Genomic DNA, 6,000 nt, shown 5'->3' on the forward strand with positions numbered 1-6,000 from the left:
AATGTACTGATAACCATCATAATACAGGTGGTAAATAGAAAACCACACACTAAATGAGTTCATAAGTGGCCTGTCTCTAAAACATGGCCATAGGGGTGGGTTATATACTGGTAGACATGATTAACCGGTCTAAATTTGTCAAGCGGAAGAGACTTTGGACTATCGTCTCTATCCTGGTTACACGTTTGAGTGAGGTTGCTGTGCACCATTGTCATGAAATTGTATCGTTTGCATGTTTTAAAGCTTTACGGTTTAAAAACAAGTTATTTTAAGCTGTTGAAACAATCAGTAGCGAAAAAGAACCCCTTTTTTCTATATGTCTGAGAGGCGTTCACATGTAAAGAGCGTGGGAGTTTTGAACGGGTTATTTTTGCCAGTTTATAGGCCTTGAATGGTTAAATACACACACCTGTATGTGTCCAAATGCCTGTCTTTGCAAGTACCCTCATAAACAGTCATTTAGGTCTTAAGTGAAAGCAAACAGCTGAGAAAGAAAACACATGTAACAGTATTTTGGATGTGGGCAGCTCTTAAAGTGACAGCAGTCTAATATTCCTTCTGTCTGTCATTCATGTTAATCAAACAATGAAAGAGAGAACATCTCTCACTGCTCCTGACTAAATCGCTGGTGTACCTTACTGTGCGTTCACACCGCCGCCGGCGAGAGCGTCAAAATTCGCTCTGGCCACCCTGCAAGCAACGCTGTAGAAAGATTCCTTGACGCTCTGATGATCGAACGCTTGGTCTTGTATTTAAAGCGGCCGCAAAGCAAACAAGCATGTCGATCTTGTGCAGACTGACAACAAGTAGGGTGTAAGTTAGTTAACCTCATTAAATATTTTAAACATGAAAATAAGACATCGAATTTAATTGTAGTTTAATTGTTTGCTAACGAAATAAACCAATTAAAAGCCATTTGTATAGTGTGGGTTTTGTGTTCATGGTTAAGTGCAAACTTAAAAACAGCGACACGTCGTAGATTATGAGGAAACCCGCCACAGCAATAATTAACTTCTCCATTTTACTTGGGAACTAATGTGGCCGAAACCAAATTTACAGGACTGCGTTCTTTGGAAACCTCTCAGCGGTGAACTTCTACATTCCGACTGGTTGCCGCCGAGCCGCGTCATAGCTTATTACCATAAAGTTTACCTGACTTCAACTCTCCCCGACGCCCACACCGCCCAAAACGCGCCGCGCCGCTCTCGCCGCTTCTCGCCGCCGGCTCACATTGAAAATGAATGACTTCCGGCCACTTTGACGCTCTCGCCGGCGGCGGTGTGAATGCACAGTTAAAGGAGTAGTTCATTTTCAGAACAAAAATGTACAGATAATGTACTCACCCCCTTGTCATCCAAGATGTTCATGTCTTTCTTTCTTTAGTCGTAAGGAAATTGTTTTTTGAGAAAAACATTTCAGGATTTTTCTCCATATTATGGACTTCTATAGTGCCCATGAGTTTGAACTTCCAAAATGCAGCTTCAAAGGGCTCTAAACCATCACAGCCGAGGGAAAAAGGGTTTTAATGATCAGTTATTTTCTTTAAAAAAAAAATGACAATTTATATACTTTTTTAACCTCAAATGCTCGTCTTGTCTAGCTCTGTGTGTATTCTGTGTAGAGATTAAAAAGTATATGAATTGTAAATGTTTTTAGAAAATAACTGATTGTTTCGCTAGATAAGACCCTTCTTCCTCGGCTGGGATCATTTAGAGCCCTTTGAAGCTGCATTTAATCTGCATTTTGGAAGTTCAAACTCGGGGGCACCATAGAAGTCCATTATATGGAGAGAAATCCAGAAATGTTTTCCTCAAAAAACATAATTTCTTTATGACTGAAGAAAGAAAGACATGAACATCTTGGATGACAAGGGGGTGAGTACATTATCTGTAAATTTTTGTTCTGAAAGTGAACTACTCCTTTATTTAAGAAAAAAATGTTTAATTTACGCAGTAAAGAATATGCAATGTTTTTATACATTTGATTATTTTATACAATGTATGTAGCATTTCTTATTTATTTGTTCTACTGTAGTTTTGTGTCCTATTGCTTGTAATTAGTTTCTTATTTAGTATTTTTAATTGACTTGTTACTAGTATTTTTTTACACTTATGCTATAATTAGTTTTTGTGATATTGAAACAGGTGAAAAATTATGAAATTTCAATGGTATCAAAACTTTCAATATCATAAAGACACTATTTAATGCAAAAATAACCATATTATTGTGACATATATTGGTACTATGAAGTAAAATTATATAATATATTGCCCAACTCTAGCCAAAACCATAAATTATTTAATAATTCTTCATTTTTGCTTGCAAATATCATCCATTTGACAGTATTTTACAGTAAAATAATGCAATGTTAAACCATCAGCAACCACTTAACAGGTTTTTACTATAGTATTTTACATTATTTTTGTAAAAATGACAAAAATGTTTACAATGGAACCTTCTTTACCATGGTATACGATTTATTTCCTCACCTTAAAGGAGAAGTCCACTTCCAGAACAAAATGTATAGATAATTTACTCATGCTCTTGTCATCCAAGATGTTTGTGACTTTCTCTCTTCAGTAAATAAGAAATTATGTTTCTTGAGGAAAACATTTCAGGAACTATCTCCATATAATGGATGTCAATGGTGCCCCCAAGTTTGAACTTCCAAAATGCAGTTTAAATGCAGCTTCGGATGGCTCTTAACAATCCCAACCGAGGAAGAAGGGTCTTATCTGGCAAAATGATCAGTCATTTTCAAAACAAATTAACAATTTATATACTATTTAATCTCAAATGCTCATTTTGTCTAAGTCTGCGTGAACTTTTTTTTCCGGCCAATACAGAAAAACTTGAAAATCATTCTAAATTGCTGCAGAATAAGAAGAAAACGAGACGTTTTCGGTCATACCTTAAATGAATTGACCGTATTGAACTGGAAAAAACAGAGTTCACACTGACTTAAAAAAGACATGCATTTGAGGTTAAAAGTATATAAATTGGCAATTTGTTTCAAAATGGCAGATCGTTTTGCTAGATAAGACCCCTCTTCATCGTCTGGGATTGTTTAGAGCCATTTGAAGCTGTATTTAAACTGCATTTCGGAAGTTCAAACTTGGGGGCACCATTGAAATCCATTATGTGGAGACAGTTCCTGAAATGTTTTCCTCAAGAAGCATAATTTCTCATCGACTGATGAAAGAAAGACATGAACATCTTGAATGACTAGCGGGTACACAAATTGAGAATACTTTAAGTAACAACTGTCAAGCTCTAAAGAGAACAAAAGCTCTATAACAGTCCATAAATTATCATAAAAGTAATCCATATGCACTGTATATCAAGTCTACTGATAGCCATAAAATGGATTTTTGGATGACCAGAATAAAACGTAATGAAAATCTCTGAAGCAAATTAAGTATGCGATTTAAGAACTGCAACAGAAGCAACACTTTAATGAAAAACAACCTAAATATCAGTCTTCTTAATAAATTTTTCTACTGCTATATGAGATACGTCTGAGTAAACACAGCTTTCCAAAAATGACTCATTCTGAAGTGCAAACAGTCAGTGATTCAACAACACCATCGCTCTGACATAGCATCTGTACCTTGCATAGACATGATGCCAGGCAATAAAGGCATAAAATTATGCAGAAGTCAATGAGTTCATCAAGTGAACAGAAAATAGGTCAGTGCTGAAGAAGCTCTTATAATGACTAGATAGGCCCCATGATTTTGCGGTATGTGTTCAACACATTTTAGTATGTTTTAGTATGAGTTAAAATTCTGGTGGTCGCTACGAAAGCCTTCAAAATGGCTCTAACCAACAAAAAACTAGGAGTTTGATTAGCCATCTTGATAAACACTGCGATACGCAAGTGTGTTGAACACTTTCATTGATACAATCAGTTGAATGGCTGCTTAGGAAGTGTCAAGTCTCAGTTCAATCAGGTTAAGAAGCTATTGTCAGCTCTTCCAATGTATTAAATACCCAAAGCTATGCACAGAAGCACTGGATTTGATTAGTTTTGTGCATGTAGATAGCATATTAAACACATGAGACAAACAGAATTTGATTCCAGCTTGTACTGTACACTTTGTCTGACCTCAGTTTATTGACCATATTAAGATTATTTTTATTGTGACGACGAAACCAGAATTCACGATCACAGTTAAGAGCTAAAGTATCATTATATACAATAAAGGAGTCTAAACTAAAGGCGAACAGTTCACAAAATGCATTTCATTCAGTCAACAACTGCATATTCCAGACTATAAATATTCTAATTAATATTTAAATGAATCTCCGCCTCTTTTTGAACTGCGTTCAGCTCGCAAGGATCAAATATGACACCTACAAAGCCCCACTAAGTAACTTTTTTTACCTTGAAATAATGTTTCCGAACTCATGTCAGTGGTTCATCAACTCATAACAGGGTGAAACGGCACTTTCGTATTCGCTTTGCGACCCTCTATCAGCCATAACAGCACTATGTAAGTTTGGGTCGTCGGGTCGCGGTTTTGTAGTTCAAATGATACTACAAATGCGACTTGCTTCACGGCAGGCTTCGCAAAAGGTTTTCATACTTTTATAAAGTCATACAACACACTCTACCTTGTCACTGGACATCGTTATTTCCAAAGCCGGTCCTGGATAGCCTTTCAAACAAATAACGTGCATGTGACACGACGGTAGGCTAAATTATTTACGACAGCGGTAATGGACAATTCCGCTTCTAACCTGTAGAGGGAGCATTGAGGGAAAAGTTACTGTTGCTTCAACTCTGAAACATAACAAGTCACCCATTACTGAACTGTTAACGCACATTGACCAATTGGAACATGTAAGACTTCACAGCCATTCTGTCCTCTTATTCCCGGGATTACACCGATGCAAAGCTCATTACATAATGAACGCCTATATCAGCACTTTCCACCCGCTAATATAATTAGACTGTAAAGCCCAGCTCTGATTCTGGGCCATTGTGGGGCTACTTGATGGTCACGTCAAAATCAAAGAGATTTAAGTCACACTTTACATCACAGTGCCTGTTAAGTATATTATAATGAATTATAATAGCAACACACAATGGTAACATACAGCCTACTTAATATGTAATCGTGTGCAGATGTTGTTCATTCATATTCACTCATATTGATGCGTCATTTTAGAAACACCCTTATAAACTTATAAAGTATTAGAAAAACATTACTACATACATAGGTTAAACTTTTAAAACTACAAACATCTATCTTAATTAATATAATATTAATTACACGTATAAGTATACACGTAGGCCTATAGCCTATGTAGTAATATTTCTGATCGTTTAAATACTATCGTGCGTTTAAAACATTTGTTGACTACTTATGCATGCTATATTTTATAAGTGCATTCAATACAATGTCTTCGACATCTTAAGGAGCAGAAAAGTATCATTTCTGTGCTTACCTGCTGTTCATAGGGCGATGAAGAGCTCCTATAATCCCACTTTAGTGATCGCGCTTGCAGGACGACTACATTGAACTGGCTGATTTCTGCTTTTCGTCTTTATGTAACCCTTCACTCGCAAAACTTAGTTGCTGTCTTGAGCAGATGTGCGCGCCTGGAACTCTCAGGTAAGTCAAATGCCTTCGGGTGATGGGTATCTCCTGTCTAACCGGTCTGTCTGTCAGTGGGCGTGGCCTTGACTTCTCAGCTCCTCCCATGTCAACTCCTCCCACTCTGAGCTCAGTTTATTAATCTCATCCGCCGGTGGTACTGAGCGTTCAGTCAGTGCTGCAGCTGCTGTGATTCTGCTGTGGTTTTTCTAATACATTTATGAATAATCTTGGATTAAAGATTGCAGGGTCTCAAATAAAAAGTAACAATTGATGAACTGTTAACGAAATAAAATAATAAATAAATAAATAAATAGTTAATCAATTAAATAAATATTTTTATATATAAATATATATTTATATGTATTTGTTTAATTTCATAAACTGTATCATATAT

At 36.4% G+C, this 6,000-nt stretch overlaps 1 protein-coding gene across 1 annotated transcript in view; it reads right to left on the reverse strand.

Moving 5' to 3' along the window:
* Positions 1 to 5,636, reverse strand: part of LOC141292438 (prolactin receptor-like) — a 39,688-nt gene extending 34,052 nt beyond the window's left edge. Inside the window, exon 1 of the mRNA XM_073824452.1 lies at positions 5,455 to 5,636. The gene's annotated coding sequence lies outside the window, so the exon portion shown is untranslated. The remainder of the gene's footprint in view (positions 1 to 5,454) is intronic.
* Between the last annotated feature and the right edge of the window lie 364 nt (positions 5,637 to 6,000).

Source organism: Garra rufa, chromosome 19, assembly GCF_049309525.1.
Source record: "Garra rufa chromosome 19, GarRuf1.0, whole genome shotgun sequence".
NCBI classification, from domain to species: Eukaryota; Metazoa; Chordata; class Actinopteri; order Cypriniformes; family Cyprinidae; genus Garra; species Garra rufa.